The following is a 19290-nucleotide window of genomic DNA, read 5'->3' on the forward strand; positions in this document are numbered from 1 at the left end:
AAAGAATGAGAAACGAAGTGACACTAGATACATTTCTACAAAATGTGACACACCTTTGCGTTTGAATTGTTGTTTGCAAAGGTACCACACTTCCAAGTCTTATTAAGGTAATAACTCCTGTACTTTTATCTCCTAATAAAGCACCTTCTTGAAAAAAAGTAATCCTCTATAAAGATTAATAAAATGTAACACGACAATACCGCATATTGCGTCTTAATTTTTTGTCAATAATAGCTATAGACTGCAACAGTCGTATGTTCAGTATACGGCGCGCTCTTGTGAATTATGCGCACATGGCAGGCGGCCGCTCAGACTAACTATATAGTTTCCAAACAGAGAGAGACAACCTATTACAGTAATTGTCTTGAAATACTGGCAAAGTAACAGCGTCAGTTTTTCAGTAGTGAATAAATTAATGAACAAAACTTTCATGTTCATGTTCTTTAAAGCAGAGTACTGGAGATTCGAAACTTCTCCCATGCTATAACTCAGTATTTAAAAAAAGCACTCAAAAAGAAACTATGTGAGCTTTTGTTTGCTAACATATGTTGACAAAACTAATAAAGCAATTCTGGGTCTTCATTTTCTTCATTATTCATTTCAAGGCATTCAAAATAATTGTGAAGTGTAGGTGATAACTGTTTTATGTCACTTATTTTTTCTTGATATGTAGTGGTCCACCATATTTTCTTGCTGAATCTAAGGTAGTAGGAACTGTCTCTCTTCCTCTTTTTCATAATGAAAAATTTAAAGCCGGCCAGTGTGGCCGTGCGGTTCTAGGCGCTTCAGTCTGGAACCGCGTGACCGCTACGGTCGCAGGTTCTAATCCTGCCTCGGGCATGGATGTGTGTGATGTCCTTAGGTTACTTAGGTTTAAGTAGTTCTAAGTTCTAGGGGACTGATGACCACAGATGTTAAGTCGCATAGTGCTCAGAGCCATTTGAACCATTTTTGAAACATTTAAATGTCTGCATTCAAAAATGGCTCTGAGTACTATGGGACTGAACTCCTGAGGTCACCAGTCCCCTAGAACTGAGAACTACTTAAACCTAAGTAACCTAAGAACATCACACACATCGATGCCCGAGGCAGGATTCGAACCTGCGACCGTAGCGGTCGCGCGGTTCCAGACTGAAGCGCCTAGAACCGCTCGGCCACTTCGGCCGGCTGTCTGCATTCAGCTGATGTTTGTTCGTTGAGATGGAGTTTATATTCGTTGAGATGGAGTTTATACCTGGTGGTTATTATTAAACTTTCCTATTTAACACGTTACAATACGGAAATTAATTACTGTATGAGTACCATACACTAACGTCCAGAGAATGGGGTGCATGATATCCATGCGTCACAGCGCCACCATCCAGTTCCAGCTATGGCCGCCTGGTACCGTGATCAGTCATGGTGATTCATAGTCTCACACACTTGACCAGTTGCAGTGCACTTGTTGAGGTGTCAGCATGAGCTTCGACACAAGGAGCAGGGCATTATTGGTGAAGCTCTGTTATGAAGACAACAGTAATGCTGCAGCTGCACTTCGAGAATATCGCCGGCTGAAAGGATTACGGAAGTGTCCTCTTTCTCCACCTGCTGCGCGGAGCACGATGAAGAAATTCGAATCAACTGGAGAACTGGGCGTCGCTCCGTGAAGAGGCCGACGACCAGTTACCCCACAGGTGGTTGATGAAATCGCTGTCGCTGTGGCAGACAACGCTGCGAGCAATTCCTGACAGTAAGGCAGTGCGCGTGCTGTGTCACGACAGTTGAACATCCCGCGGTCCACTGTACAAAAGGTGCTTCGAACCATTCTCAAATGGCATCGGCACAAGATGCATATCGCACAGCAGCTTGCACCACAGGACGCACAACGACCTGTTGACTGTTGACTTCGCTCTCCACTTTCTCGCACGGATTGAAGTTGGCAAGGGTTGACCTGGACCATCCTGTGGACAGACGAAGCTCATTTTTAGGTGAATACACAGAATTGCCGAGTGTGGGGAACTTCATCTCCAGTCACTGCGCATGAAGTTCCTCTGTATGGCGAATGTGTCGTCGTATGGTGTGCCTTCACGGCTGCTTTTATCATTGGTCCATTGTTTTTAAACAGGCTGGCGATCAAGGACCAAATACATGCAGTGTGACTGGCCAGCGTTACTACGATATGCTTCGCCAGCATGTCATATCCTGCCTACAGGAGAAAGACGCGTTGAACTCGACAGTTTTCGTGCAAGATGGGGCCCCTCCACGCATCGCTTGCGAAGTTCACCTGCTTCTCCGCAACACGTTTGGAAACGATCGAATTATCAGCCGATCTTTTCCAAATGTATTGCCAGCACGACCACCTGATCTCATTCCCTGTGATTTCTGGTTGTGAGGCTACTCGAAGGGCAGGGTTTACCAGGGGAACATTGACACATGTGCTGATCTGAAGCGCAGCGTACCAAGAGAGGTAGTCAGCGTACCTACGGACATCGTTCTGCTGTGCAGAATGCAACCCTGCGCTTCTAGACTCTTCTGGACACTGATGGGCCCCTTTTGTAGCAGTAATGGTGCCGGTATGTAATGGTATGATGTAGCGTAGCAGCGCATTAAAAGTGTTTCATTTGAAATGATTCTTCATTATTTCTCTTCCCCATATCTTTGATATTAGTGCTACCAACTTTGGTTCTCGTACCGTAAATAGTTTCCGTGTTATAACGTGTTAAATAGAGAAGTTAAATTACAGTCAACCGGTATTCTCACATTTCAGGCAAACATTATGTTTGAAGCTTGCTGGCAGATTATAACTGTGTGCCCGACCGAGACTCGAACTCGGGACCTTTGCCTTTCGCGGGCAAGTGCTCTTTTCTTTCAGGAGTGCTAGTTCTGCAAGGTTGGCAGGAGAGCTTCTGTAAAGTTTGGAAGGTAGGCGACGAGATACTGGCAGAAGTAAAGCTGTGAGTACCGGGCGTGAGTCGTGCTTCGGTAGCTCAGATGGTAGAGCATTTGCCCGCGAAAGGCAAAGGTCCCGAGTTCGAGTCTCGGTCGTGCACACAGTTTTAATCTGCCAGGAAGTTTCATATCAGCGCGCACTCCGCTGCAGAGTGAAAATCTCATTCTGGAAACATCCCCCAGGCTGTGGCTAAGCCATGTCTCCGCAGTACCCCTTCTTTCAGGAGTGCTAGTTCTGCAAGGTTCGCAGGAGAGCTTCTGTAAAGTTTGGAAGGTACGAGACGAGGTACTGGCAGAAGTAAAGCTGTGGGGACCGCGCGTGAGTCGTGCTTCGGTAGCTCAGATGGTAGAGCACTTGCCCGCGACAGGCAAAGGTCCCGAGTTCGAGTCTCGGTCGGGCACACAGTTTTAATCTACCAAGAAGTTTCATATCAGCGCACACTCCGCTGCAGAGTGAAAATCTCATTCTGGATTATGTTTGAAGCTGATGTCTTGGCCATCATCAAAATTTTCTGTGGTTACCGTTTGAGTGGTCAACTTTACAGAAGTGATCTTCCGACTGTGCGCTGCGTCGTTAGCGGTGTAGTGTCACGACTTGCCGTTGGGCGGCGGTACTGCTGTGCTTTGCAGTTGCGCACAGTCAACACGAGTCTAGACAAGGTGAGCAGAGCTTTATTCGTAAAGCTGTTTTAACAGAACAACAGCAACACTGTTGCGGCTCTTCGCGAGTATCAACACATTAAAGGAATCCGGAAACGTCCTTTTTCCGCGCCGAGGTTGAATAACACGATTCGGAAGTTCGAATTAACAGGTGATCTGTGAATTGCTCCTGGGAGAGATCGACGGCCAGTTGCGCCACAGATTGTTGAAGAAATTACTGTTGCCTCGGCTGAGAATGCTGGACGCAATGTACGAACTTCAAACAGTGCAAGAGATGTGTCACGGCAGATGAACATTCCGTGGTCCACCGTTCTAAAAGTGCTGTGAACAATTATGGAACGATATCCGCACAAACTTCACATTACTCACCATCTTTTACCACGTGACGCAGACGTTCTAGTGGACTTGCTCTTATGTTTCTTGCAAGAGTTGAAGCTGACGAAGTGTGGAGATCGTCACCGCCAACGAAAGTTCGTGAAGTTCCCCTTCCTTGGGAACACGCCACTGCGTGCTGTGGCTTTACGATACAGTCCATGATTGCTCCGTTTCTCTTTGAGGAACTCGTACCCCAAGGACCAAGGACATACTGCAGGCTATCGTGGACGCAGACGGTCCTCGCACTGAGCAACGTTTGTAACCTGCAAGGTAAGCAAGATACCAATTTAACCAATGTTAGCCTCTCATGTGGAAATTAGAAATGTGTTCCTTTCAATGGATAATTCGTTATTTCCCTTGGAAACGTCCCCACAAACTTTCGTTGTCTCACAATCACACGCTTTTCACGGAGGTCCTCTGAAGTAGAGGAAGTTCAATTATAACCACCCTATAGACCAGGGGTCTCCAACCAGCGGGGGCCGCATGCTGCCCAAAGCAAGTACCAGTGTCGGACGAGAAGTGAGCATCTATGTAAAGTTATGATAAACAGAACATTTTCAATTGGAAACTACCACCACACGGTGCTATTCTCTCATTGGTCCATCCTTTTTTGGGGAGGAGGCGCGGTTATTTTTAGTGTTAGCTACACTACTGGCCATTAAAATTGCTACACCATGAAGAAATGCAGATGATAAACGGGTATTCATTGGACAAATATATTATACTAGAACTGACATGTCATCACATTTTCACGCAATTTGGGTGCATAGATCCTTAGAAATCAATACCCAGAACAACCACCTCTGCCCGTAATAACGGCCTTGATACACCTGGGCATTGAGTCAAACAGAGATTGGATGGCGTGTACAGGTACAGCTGCCCATGCAGCTTCAACACGATACCACAGTTCATCAAGAGTAGTGACTGGCGTATTGTGACGAGCCAGTTGCTCGGCCACCATTCACCAGACGTTTTCAATTGGTGAGAGATGTGGAGAATGTGCTGGCCAGGGCAGCAGTCGAGCATTTTCTGTATCCAGAAAGGCCCGTACAGGACCTGCAACATGCGGTCGTGCATTATCCTGCTGAAGTGTAGGGTTTCGCAGGGATCGAATGAAGGGTAGAGCCACGGGTCGTAACACATCTGAAATGTAGCGTCCACTGTTCAAAGTGTCGTCAATGCGAGCAAGAGGTGACCGAGACGTGTAACCAATGGCACCCCATACCATCACCCCGGGTGATACGCCAGTATGGCGATGACGAATACACGCTTCCAATGTGCGTTCACCGCGATGTCGCCAAACACGGATGCGACCATCATGATGCTGTGAACAGAACCTGGATTCATCCGAAAAAAATGACGTTATGCCATTAGTGCACCCAGGTTCGTCGTCGACTACATCATCGCAGGCGCTCCTGTCTGTGATGCAGCGTCAAGGGTAACTGCAGCTGTGGTCTTCGAGCTGATAGTCGATACTGCTGAAAACGTCGTCGAGCTGTTCGTGCAGATTGTTGTCGGTTTGCAAACGTTCCCATCTGTTGACTCAGGGATCGAGATGTGGCTACACGATCCGTTACAGCCATGCGGATAAGATGCCCGTCACCTCGACTTCTAGTGACACTAGGCCGTTGGGATCGAGCACGGTGTTCTGTATTACCCTCCTGAACCCACCGATTCCATATTCTGCTAACAGTCATTGGATCTCGACCAACGCGAGCAGCAATGTCGCGATACGATAAACAGCAATCGAGATAGGCTACAATCCGACCTTTATCAAAGTCGGAACCGTGATGGTACGCATTTCTCCTCCTTGCAAGAGGCATCACAACAACGTTTCACCAGGCAAAGCCGGTCAACTGCTGTTTGTGTATGAGAAATCGGTTGGAAACCTTCGTCATGTCAGCACTTCGTAGGTGTCGCCACCGCCGCCAACCTTGTGTGAATGTTCTGAAAAGCTAATCATTTGCATATTACAGCATCTTCTTCCTGTCCGTAAAATTTTGCGACTGTAGCACGCCATCTTCGTGGTGTAGCAATTTTAACGGCCAGTAGTGTATATTATATGCGATCCAAAAATAGTCATCCTCTTCCATTATTGCCCAGGTAAGCTGAAACGCTGGACACCGTTGGTGTATACCCTCAAATATTTCTTCTACCTTTCAAATTTTCCTTCTTTATCCCTTACTTGTTTGCCTTCTGTACCTTGTTATTCGTACAGTATTTCCTCTTTTCTCCAAAAGTCTCTTCAGATTTCCTATTGGCGGCATCTATTTTTCCCTTACTAATGCCTGCGTCTTCAACCTTGCATTTGTCTTCTAGCCAGTTTACATGTTTGTCAGTCTGAAATTTTAGGCTTTTATATTCCTTTTCGCTTGCTCCAATAGCTGCATTTTTATGCTTTCCCCCGTTGTCAAAGTAATTCTATTTATCCTGTGTCATCCATGGATTTTTTGTCTTTCTACCTATGTGATTCTTTGCTGTCTAGACAACTAGTTGGAGATTCCCATACTGTGAGATCCCAACACACTTCACTTATTTTTAGTTTGGCTATTTGCAAGTTTCGTCGATCATGTTTGAGATAGCCCACTATGATGGGGAATGTGTCTCTCAAAGCTACTCGATCATCGTCTATTGTACTTCTTTCCCCTGTTTCAGTCAACCGTTGCCTAACGCACTTTCATAAACTCTGAACAGCTTCTGGTCCTTTGAATTTATTGAAATCCCACTTCCTTAATTTCTTACGTTTTCTGTAATTTCTTCGTCTTTAGTCTGCACTCATAAGCAAGAAATTACGGTTAGAGTCCACTTATGCACCTGGAAATATCTTACAGTTGAAAATCTGGTTCTGAAATCTCTGTCCCGCCATTACATAACCAGTCTGGAGCCTTGCAGTGTCCCTCGGTCACTTCTAGCTGCACAACCTTCTTTCGTGATTCTTAAAACAAGTGATTTAGATGATTAAATTACGATCCATGCCAAATTCTATCTTTGTCATTCCTTCCACCTACTCCGTGATGTCTTGCTATCGAATTACAGTCTCCGTCAGAATTAATCGCCTCTATTTGATTTTATTTTATAGTTATTTTATCTCCATGTCATCCCAGTTCAGTCAATACACTATAAACATAATTTGTGTGTAAACAGAATCGGAAATCCAAGAGGATCCCTGGACCCTATTTTCATCCAGTGAATCTTAAGGAAAATTGACTTTCATCGTCACTGGAAATTGTAGACATATTCATTTGATTAAAAAGACACTCAGCACTAATGATTTAGGGCCTGTTTGACGCCACAGAAGTGACGTCACAAGCAATATCATAAGAGAAGCACCCTTAGGTGGAGTTGGGCAGCTGCTGACAGGTGTGGAGTAGTCCAGTCATTCTGATGATTCGATTTTACAAAATTGTTAAGGCTTTCGTGAACACATCTTGACAAACTGCCTGTTGGGTTCTGTCTCGGGTACTTCGGCCGACGTTTATCTGATGATTTTTCTGGCATTTCGCCAGCAGGAGTAGCTGATAGTGTCAAAGCTTCACCCTCCATCCAGTCATCAAACAAACGTCGGTCGAAGAAGTAGTGACAGAAGCCAAGAGGATATTCGATTTTATTAAATAGTCTCGTGGCAACACTGACCAAACGAGATGAAGGTGAAGCAAGATGTCTCCTACTTTGTACTGAAAAATAACAAAAACACACCACACAAGGTCTTTCTTTCTTATACACAAAGATAAAATCACTTGACGCACAAAATGAAGTCGCGAAGCTGCGACTCTGGACAAACCGACGACCACAGGATAAGTAAGTCCACGGAAGTTGTGGATATGAGAATCTGCTGATGGGAGCTCGATTTTTATAAAAAAAATATCGGAAGCACATGTAGATATCGAGTGTCGAACGCCCATCGAACAAGTTGTCTAAAATGGGGAGCACAATTGGAAAGCTGGGGGAGGTAATTGGCTACGTGGTTTTCAAGGGAAACATTTTAGTGAAGCCACGGAAAGCCTAAGTTTGATGTCTGGATAGGGATTTGAATGTAAATTATCCACTTTACTAAACCATTCGGTAATAACAATAGAAATAAAAATGGCATCCACTGTCCACAACTTAACTTTACTCTTGTAAAGAAAGGAGAAAATATGCAACTTTTATTTGACCACATCCCTTGTGAATTAAAGAGGCAAGCAGACAATGAAAGCGGTTTAAAAAGTGAACCGAAATCGTTTCCGCTTGAAAACTCCATAATGAATTCCTGAAAAGATCTGTGTTTATGTGAGTAATATTTACTAAATTTTGTTTTAAAAAATTCATTTAATAATTAGTCAGCGTGTAGCTATATTTCGAGAAAATGTACAATATTTGAAAACCTAATAACACAGTCCACATCATAGTGGGCTGTCTCAAACATGATCCACGAATCATGCAGATAGCTGAACTAAAAATAACTGAAGTGTGTTGGGATCTCACAGGATGGGAATCTCCAACTGGTTGTCTGGTGGTTAGCTTCGCTGCCTCCAGATCGTGGGGTCTTGGTTTCGATTCCCGCCCACGTCGGAGATTTTCTTCGTTCGGGGACTGGGTATTTGTGTCGTGGCAATCACTTCATCTAGTCTTCATCGACGAGCAAATCGGCGAAGTGGTGTGAAACAGAAAGACATGCACTAGGCGGTCGAACAACGCCAGGCGGAGTCTCCTTGCCGACAACGCCGTACGATCGTTTCACTTTCAGTTCCTCGTGTGCGAATACAAATTGGAACGATGACGCAGGCTTGGATTTATCGGTAGGATATTGGGGAAACTTTCATGTACAAATAAACCTACAAAATATTCAAAATATTAGTACGATCTGTACAGGATTACAGACCAAACGTGTGAGATCCAAATCAAGTCAGTCTGATGTCGTACATTGAGGGTATACGAAGAAGATCTGCACGGTTGGATACAGGCTTGGAAAGAGAACTGCACGTGGATACAAAAAGATCTCAGTTGGCAGACAAACAAAGACAACAAATGTCTACCGATATTCGTCCTTAGAAAATTTCAATAACACCTTTTGTGGCCAGATTCTGTTAATATTCTTTGACCTCTTAAATGTTTCTCCAGCAGAGATCGTGAAGATGCGATTATACTAATAACTGTTCATGTAGAGGTGTACAAAGTGTCATTACTCGAACTTTCCATCCGCGAGTGGATTCGGAAGGAACTATAGGATATTTTACAATAGAAAGTAATATTTATCACGAACTTTACTAACGAAATGCGAAGGGATAACGCGAGTACAATTTCTTACCACTGTGACATCTCGCCCAGTCCATTAGGCACAATATTTTTTATGACGATGATGATGAGATGTACTTCATACAGACATGCAAAGTACAGAGGTAAATAAAAAACTATTACCAACATGGTGCCCTGCTCGGAAAATGCTCCTGAAAAATGCCGCAGATAGTGGTTCTGAGGGATGAGAAGAGGCATTGCATGTGGTGGTGATCACCTTATCAGAATTTTGAAACGCTCTCCTAGTTACCATATACAGGGTGTTTCAAAAATGACCGGTATATTTGAAACGGCAATAAAAACTAAACGAGCAGCGATAGAAATACACCGTTTGTTGCAATATGCTTGGGACAACAGTACATTTTCAGGCAGACAAACTTTCGAAATTACAGTAGTTACAATTTTCAACAACAGATGGCGCTGCGGTCTGGGAAACTCTATAGTACGATATTTTCCACATATTCACCATGCGTAGCAATAATATGGCGTAGTCTCTGAATGAAATTACCCGAAACCTTTGACAACGTGTCTGGCGGAATGGCTTCACATGCAGATGAGATGTACTGCTTCAGCTGTTCAATTGTTTCTGGATTCTGGCGGTACACCTGGTCTTTCAAGTGTCCCCACAGAAAGAAGTCACAGGGGTTCATGTCTGGCGAATAGGGAGGCCAATCCACGCCGCCTCCTGTATGTTTCGGATAGCCCAAAGCAATCACACGATCATCGAAATATTCATTCAGGAAATTAAAGACGTCGGCCGTGCGATGTGGCCGGGCACCATCTTGCATAAACCACGAGGTGTTCGCAGTGTCGTCTAAGGCAGTTTGTACCGCCACAAATTCACGAAGAATGTCCAGATAGCGTGATGCAGAAATCGTTTCGGATCTGAAAAATGGGCCAATGATTCCTTTGGAAGAAATGGCGGCCCAGACCAGTACTTTTTGAGGATGCAGGGACGATGGGACTGCAACATGGGGCTTTTCGGTTCCCCATATGCGCCAGTTCTGTTTATTGACGAAGCCGTCCAGGTAAAAATAAGCTTCGTCAGTAAACCAAATGCTGCCCACATGCATATCGCCGTCATCAATCCTGTGCACTATATCGTTAGCGAATGTCTCTCGTGCAGCAATGGTAGCGGCGCTGAGGGGTTGCCGCGTTTGAATTTTGTACGGATAGAGGTGTAAACTCTGGCGCATGAGACGATACGTGGACGTTGGCGTCATTTGGACCGCAGCTGCAACACGGCGAACGGAAACCCGAGGCCGCTGTTGGATCACCTGCTGCACTAGCTGCGCATTGCCCTCTGTGGTTGCCGTACGCGGTCGCCCTACCTTTCCAGCACGTTGATCCGTCACGTTCCCAGTCCGTTGAAATTTTTCAAACAGATCCTTTATTGTATCGCTTTTCGGTCCTTTCGTTACATTAAACCTCCGTTGAAAACTTCGTCTTGTTGCAACAACACTGTGTTCTAGGCGGTGGAATTCCAACACCAGAAAAATCCTCTGTTCTAAGGAATAAACCATGTTGTCTGCAGCACACTTGCACGTTGTGAACAGCACACGCTTACAGCAGAAAGACGACGTACAGAATGGCGCACCCACAGACTGCGTTGTCTTCTATATCTTTCACATCACTTGCAGCGGCATCTGTTGTTGAAAATTGTAACTACTGTAATTTCGAAAGTTTGTCCGCCTGAAAATTTACTGTTGTCCCAAGCACATTGCAACAAACGGTGTGTTTCTATCGCTGCTCGTTTAGTTTTTATTGCCTTTTCAAATGTACCGGTCATTTTTGAAACACCCTGTACTTTCTCTGTTTGCTAGTGTACCGATAAAACCTAAGAAAAGATTGCAGCCACTTATGATGTAGCCTCTCGCCGTGTAATTTCGTTCGTTTATTTATGTTATAACAATACACGGGAAGGTATTTTTTGTGATATCCTTATGATTCACTGGTGGTGATGCAGTTCCGTTTCGCTGCGTTTGTACGACCATGTCCAGAAGACCTTCTCCAGCGAGCCACCAAAACCGCTTGCCCTTGTACGGAGTTGCAGCAACTGACCAGCCCGGACCAGGCGTCCCCTGGACAGAGTCCAGCACGTCTCTTTCTAGCTGGAGGAGACCGGGACCAGAAGTCAACAGACAGCAATTGACTCCTGGACACGCCGCGGACAACTTATTGAACAGCGCAACGCAACTAGGGCCTATCTGAAGTCGTTCCTTTCTGCATCGTGTTCGTAACTCGTTCCCCGAGATGCAATTCTATCTTTATACAAAAAATATCGATTTTAATAAAATTATACCAGAATTCATAAATACGAAAAACTGCTTATGATAAATAATTTATGTTCGTCTTTAGAACATGAGCGCACCAGATAAAAAGTTAGTCAGCCCCCGATGAAACTTCAAGCTAATGCCGCGCATATCATCTTTAGCCAGTTTAATGGCGTCAGTTAGCCGAGGAAGATAGTGTACAAATTTCTTCAGATATGCCATATACAGCTAAAGCCACCCGCTGATGACTGGATCACAGAGAGTTACCAAATTACACTAATGTTGATTGTTGCCTTCCACTAGCTGCTCCAGTTAGTACAGTTCCTGAAACGTTACCATAGTCCTTACTTCAGGGCGTCCGTGGCGTCGCGTGAAACCATAGTCGCAACCGCTGCAAGAATCCACAAATACCTCGGCGATATGCGGCACTCGAGACAAAATACACGACGCACTGCTACAGAATCAGTTGGAAACGGTTACTGGCGGACCTATAATTATTTATTCTCTGTTCCGCTGCACTATTAAATCGGTCTACAAAAGGGCCTAGAGCCTCGCTTCGACGCACGCGACATGGTTAAACTCCTACTACTCAAAAGTCAATAACGGAAGTAAATTTTAAAAATACAAACTGTCAAATGTTTTGTGAAATTATTGGTCTAAAAATAAGAAATAAAACATATTAGACAAATGCGCCTCATTTGCTATACATGATTTCGAGTAATTCAAATGGACATCAAACATGTCTTCAAACGTGTCTCTGATCCATTTTTACTTTACTTCTAGACAAATCATTTCACGAAACATTTGACCGATTCCCAAATTTTTATTTATTCTAAAGTTACGGCCAGAAAGCATGAAATGTAATATACTTAAAAATTGATTGGTACTGTATTATTATTAATGGTGTGTACATAAATCAAGATAAATCAAAGAAGTTTCAGTTTATACTAAAATTTGATATTTATTTTGCTTTTAACATGAAAAAGATAGTTCCACAGTTTCTACACCGATATATTTTTTATGCGCAAAATAGCTAGTCCTTCAAAAGATTAACTTTTTGTCACTTCGCTTACATAGCGGGCAATAGCTCTTCGTGAAATATTTCAATTTTCCCTCAAATCACTAATTCTTTCTGTTAGCCCTTTTCTTCACCACGAGACACGTAAAACAGCTAGGAATATCCGTCTGGAACGAGTATAGTGGGACGATCACATCCACGTCTGCATATACGAGGTGCGGCAATAAAGTAATGAGACTGATGTGAAAAAAAAAGTTGCTTACCGTTTTAGTCAAGTTCAGAGTTGTCTCCTTCAAAGTAGTTCCCTTCTGATTGCACACACTTTTTCCAGCGCTTCTGCCGTTGATGGCAACATTTCTGGAACTCATCTTCTGTAATATCCTCCAAGACCCTCGTCACAGCATTTTGGACATCTTGTGCTGTCTGAAAATGGTGTCCCTTGAGCGCCGTTTTGACTCTTGGAAATAGAAAAACAGCCTCACAGAGCGATATCCGGTGAATAAAGTGGCTGTGGTAGTACTGAAATTTGTTTTGAGGTTAAAAATTGCTGTACCGATAGAGCAGTATGGGATGGCCCATTATCGTGTGGCACAATCCAATTATCAACAATGTTCGCACGTACATGATGAACTCTTCTACGAAGTGTTTCTAAAATTTCTTTGTAGTAATATTGGTTAACTGATTGTCCAGGAGGCAACCACTCTTTATGAACAATTCCCTTGGAATCAAAAAAGCACACAAGCATGCATTTCACTTTTGACTTTGACATGCGATTTTTTTTGGTCTGGGTGATCCCTTTGAGCACCATTGCGAACTTTGGCCTTTTGTCTCTGGATCGTACTGAAAAAAACCAACTGTCGTCACCAGTGATAACATGGCTCAACACTTCTGGATTGATTTCCGTTTGCTCTAACAGATCGGCTGCCACATTTTTCCGTATTTCACGCTGTTGTGGTGTGAGATTTTTGGGGACCATTTTTGCACGAATCTTTCTCGTACCAAGATCTTCAGTTATTATTAGACGAACTGTTTCTCGATTGATATTCAGTTCTTCTGCAATCATTTTCACAGATAATCTTCAATCAGATGGTACAAGTTCATGCACCCTGGCCAAGTTGACATCCGTCCATGAGGTTGATGGTCGTCCACTGCGGTCTTCATCTACGATATTCGTTCTGCCCTCACTAAACATTTTATGCCAAAGAAAAACTTGAGCTCTTGTCATAACCTCCTCTGCAAAAGCCTCCTGAAGCTTACCGCAAGTTTTCGTCTTGTTTTTACCCAATTTAACGCAAAAAGAAATGGCATACCATTGCGCAATACATGTTAACTTATTACAGCACAACTCATGACTGAACAGTTGCATCGATGTGCCGCTTGGACTAGAAGCAGCTTATAGACCAAGGTCAAAGATATTGTGCCTACGCAAGCCTGCAGTGTTGCTACATCCTGGAAAAAAAAGCAGTCTCATTGCTTTATTGTCGCAATATATATATATATATATATATATATATATATATATATATATATATATATATATATATATATATATTCTGCAGGTCACCATATGGAGGATGGCGGAGGGTACGTTACAGCACTTCTAGTCATTCGCTATCTTGTTCCACTCGAAAATGGAACGAAGGAAAAACAACTGTCTACACGCCTCTGCATGATCTCTAATTTCTCTTATCTTGCCTTTGTGGTCCTTACTCGAAATGTAAGGTAGCGGCAGTAGAATCTTTCTGCAGTAAGCGGCAAATGCCTGTTTCTAAATTTTCTCAACCTCCTTCGGCGATTTCCATTTGAGTCCATGAAGCATCTACATAATACTCGCGTGTTGATCGAACCTGCTGGTAACAGAGACACCACATAAAATGAGTGGCATGGAAAGCAAACGCCAGGCTGAGACCCATCGGAAGTGTCGTAATGAAATGTACGTAGTTCAAACACGAAAGAAGTGCCTTATAAAATAGTCTGGGGTGTTGTTTATAATAATTGGGGACACTAAGTCGGGTGGAGAGAAGAGATAGAGGAGATTCAAAGAAGAGTGGCGCACTTTGTAACGGATTCATTTAACAAGCACCAGAGTTTCACAGAGTTGCTCTCATTAGACTCCAGTGGCAGATGCTGCAAGAGAGGCTTCGTACTTTATGAAGAAGTTTACTGTTAAAATGTCGAGAGATAACGTTCCAAGAAAAGTGAAGTGACGAATTACATCCATCCGCACCCATCTTGTGAAATTATCGTGACAGAAAAATCAGAAAAAATGAAGGTCATAAGGCAGTTAACCGACGTTCGTTTTCTGCATACATGAGCCCCTTGTACGTAGTAGTAGACTCATGGGTGTTGATGTAGACCACTTTGGGAATCACGGGTGTAGACGTAGGCGGGCTGTCCCAAGATGAATGGTCATATTTGGCGATATGACAGGAACGATCATTTGAAGCCAAACACTTCATACAGACATAAGCCCTATTCCAGTTGGTTTCCGAGATAGAACAAATTTAATGTACATTGTTATTAATTTTCCATACCACTTAACCCTCTCTCAGGTTTACAGAAGTACGCAAGTACAACTTTTAATAAACATTACAACGTGAGTTTTATAAAGTTTTTCGCAAGTTATGTTCCCCATATACGTATTCGTGGGACATTGTTATGTGCCGAATCCACTGTGTGCTGGTGGTAGGACTATGCTGCATCATTTCAATGATGTCTCTGTTCCCACACAGGTTGTTGAACTACACATTCAGAAGAGAAATGGGAACCTGGAATAATATTTGTTTCACGCAGTGTGCTGAAAACTCTGGTCAACACGTCAAGATCAGGAGCTTGACGTGTCAGAAAGTGCCGACGGTATTCTTCGACAGGAGCACTACCACTACAGAAGCCTTAAACATACACCACATCTGCGTATTCTTCGTAGCGTAGATGTGTGTCATTGTAGCCAGCGCATGTACGGACACAGTTGTCCGCACTACTTTACTCACAAGACACCTTCTTTCACTTGTGCCTTATCCTGCAGTTACGCAGGGTCGGCATGGTTAGGATCGGATTTGGCAGTGTCAATGTTAAGGGGTGGCCAGGTGCCCTTCCTGCCGCCACCCCGTACCCCCCGGGACGGAATTAGTGCACCCCAACTGTCCGTGTCTCTAGTGTAGTCCATGGAACAGTGTGAACGTGTTCAGATTTCTGCGCGTTGTGTAACTGAGGCGGGATGTGGGGACCAGCCCAGTATTCACATAGCGGAATGTGGAAAACCACATCCAGGCTGGCCGGCACACCGACCCCCCTCGTTAATCCGCCTCCGCCGGGCGGATTCGATCCAGGGCTGGTGCGCCTACCCGAGTCCAGGAAGCAGCACATTAGGGTCCTCGGCTAACCTGGCGGGTAATTTACTCACAACACATCGTGGGCAACTAAATGGACTAGTTTAATGGTAGAAAAGTATACCGAGCAAAGTGGTTGAAAGCAACGTGGAAGGTTGGGCTAGAATAAAGCGTCAAAGAGGTTGCATGGATAAAGTCTGTTCTAGACGAGCGACTTTCTGTTAAAAATCGACTACTCAAAGTGCGTGGGCCTCTCGTGCCTGCGTGTAAACCAGCAACCAACAACGACGCGAGTCTTGAGTATGACGTTAATGACGTACAGATTGTGCCGGGTGTGGAGCCCCAAGTTTTGTAGTATGCTGCACGCTGCTCATGCGCAGAGAGCCTCGTCTATGGCAGCGTCTGTTAACACTGGAAGTTATAACTTATTCTGGTCGTGCTCACTCCTTTTATAGAAATAGATTTTGTGCTTTCGTGTCTTCTTAATCCTTATTATGTTCTTTGACTTGTTTTCGTGGTACACTGAAAAGTTACACACAGTCCTTGTACTTTTTGTAAGAGAGACGAAATATCTGAAAACAAAAAGTATTTTAGTTTTACAGAGAAAAAACTTAAGCTATGCATAAATAAGAACGTAACTAGGTAAACGTGTTTTAACGAAAATCATTCCAGTAGCGAAAAAGTCAGAATTATTGGACGAGAAAATTAATTTTAGTTGCTATTTGACCCTTAGCAAGAAAAAAATATACAAAGGATAAAGTAAAAAGCTGCTATTTACAGCATTATACACATTGTCTGATGTATTTGCAAGTATATATTTTCTTGAACAAATAAATGTATATGTTAGAAATCTTTGGATGAGACTTCTCCTATTCCATTAGTTGTCAGGAATGTGAACAATTCACCATGACCTTTGACTTGAAGTTCCACTACGAATTCTGCTCTGGTCTTCAATAAACTATTTTTATCATCGCTTGCTCCTACATTTCGTTACTATATTTCGCTTTTTCCATAGAAAGGATAATCCCTCATAACCTCACTTTCACCCTTCAGAAGCCAAATTGCACAACAGACGGCTCTCACAACACCGACAGTTTTGGCGCTCACGTGTCAACAAAAATGAATCAGTATGTTAATAAAACGCCAGAGGCGCTGCAGTAGATGCACTCGTTTCGAGTAGTCAGTTGAGGCAAGAATCTCAATCGTGCGAAAGGGGCTTAAGACACGTAAGTCTAGTGCGCCTACGAGCCCTAAGATAAGTGTACCTTAATTGTACTCTGTCTTGGAAACCATTCGGAATAGAGCTTTTGTCCACATGAAGTTTGACATAAGCGTTCCTGTAATACCCCCGAATATTTACCATTCTTCCTATGACAACGTGTATACTCCTTTGTCAAAGCGCGTTTTACAAAGAAACAATGAAACTTCCTGACATTAACATTCTCTACCAATTCGTGATTTTCAGATATAAATAAGCCCAAAGCTTTCTTTATACACTGCCTGACAAAAAAAGTGAAACACGTCGAGTGAGAAGAGGAAACTAAATGAAACTTCACAAGCTGAGAGGATATGGGATGTTATTTCAGTGATTACAGTATCGAGTCAAATTTATAAAACACTTGAGCAGCATGAGCCCACTTATCGGCATGACGTTGTACTACTTTGACCTGGGATGCATACACTTACTTGATTGAGAAGGGTGTCATTAAGTCCTTTATCTTCTCTTGAGGCAAGCTGGCCCTCAACTACTGTAACTGGTCCTTGGGCAATGGAACGCAAATTACTTCTGAGCTGGTATCACACTGTTCTGTGGGGACAGGCCTAGGAATCTTGCTGCCACGGGAGTACTTGAACATCATGCAGACACTTCTTAGAGGCACATGTCATATGGGCATGAGCATTGTCCTATTGAAAAATGGCAACAGGACATGTAGGTAACACATGATGAAGCAGGATGTCCGTGACATATCACTGTGCCATCAAACTGCCCTCAACCACCTGTAATTATCCTCGATGGTTCCCTACATTATGATGCCAGGTGCGAAACCTTTGCCTCTCCAAAACATTGGAGACTTCTCTTTATGTCACCGCCATACTCACCGACAATGGTCATACGTGTAGCATATAACCGCGATTCACCACTCAACACAATGCGACGCCATTAACCAGCAGTCCATATTTCGCAGTCATGGTATTACTCCAAACGCAGCCGTTTGTGTTGTGGTGTTAATGGCAGCGAATGCCGATGACACTGTGCTTTTAGCCAACAGCGATGATGAACTTGCTGAGCTACTAACAAGAATAAAGGACATTAGTCTAGCATATGGATTAGACATCAACCTCAGCAAGTCCAAACTCATGATAATTGATCGAGAAGTACAGATCCAGCTCACAGGTCGATTAAAGGAACTGGAAGTCGTGCATTCGTTCATCAATCAACAACGAGAAGTTGTGAAGATGAGATAAGAAGACGGATTGCGCTAGGGCGAGTGGCTATGAAGAAGCTCGCCAAGATTTGGCAGAGCAGAGCAACAACCAGCACAAAGATCCAGCTAGTTGAAACACTCGTGTTTTCTGTCTTCTTTTATGGTTGCGAAACATGGTCACTCAAGGCCAGAGAAAAATAGAGCATTGATGTGTTTGAGCTTTGTTGCCGGCGTAGGATGCTACGCATAAAATGGACCGAAAGAAGAACACATGTGTCCATTATTGAACAACTCGATATCTCCAGATGCCTCTCTTTTCGAGTCACCGAAACAATTCGACAGTTCTTTGGCCATATTGTGAGAGGATATGGAGAAAATCCCGAGAAAATAATCTTGCAAGGAAAGATGGAGAGCATGCGAACACGAGGATGAGCAGCGAGCAGACGGATATATCAAATCAAGAAGATCTCCGGTATACCTCTTCAGCAGGCGCTAAGAGAAGATGGCAACCGTCCGGGATGGAGACGATTGGTTCATGGGGTCACGGCACTCAGCAATGAGGACAATGACTTATGAAGATGATGATGGGATGATGATGATGCATGGGACGGTAATCCCCCAGCTAGCTACTCCTAGTCCCTGACCAGTGGTGTTTGATAAGACAAAATACGAGTCCACTGCTTGTTCTCAGGCGCAGATGTGAAATGGTTATGATGTGACTGCTGCGCAATAGGACAATCTGTCCATATGGTGGTCAGACATGGTCGACCTGAATCTTGACGAGTATGCCTGCCCACAAGTTCCAAAGCAATCCAACATCTGGCCGCTGTCGCATCTGAATGGCCCACAAATGTGGATATTGCACGATTCGACGTGTGGGTCAAATGGAGACACAGTATGAAACCGCTTTAAAACTCCGTTATGCGCCGATAACGCTGTCTCACACGTTTACACTGCATCTCCGTCTCTTTCACAGTGCACACTCAACATCTGACGCTACTCATTTT

This window comes from Schistocerca americana, chromosome 8 (assembly GCF_021461395.2).
Source record: "Schistocerca americana isolate TAMUIC-IGC-003095 chromosome 8, iqSchAmer2.1, whole genome shotgun sequence".
Taxonomy (NCBI): domain Eukaryota; kingdom Metazoa; phylum Arthropoda; class Insecta; order Orthoptera; family Acrididae; genus Schistocerca; species Schistocerca americana.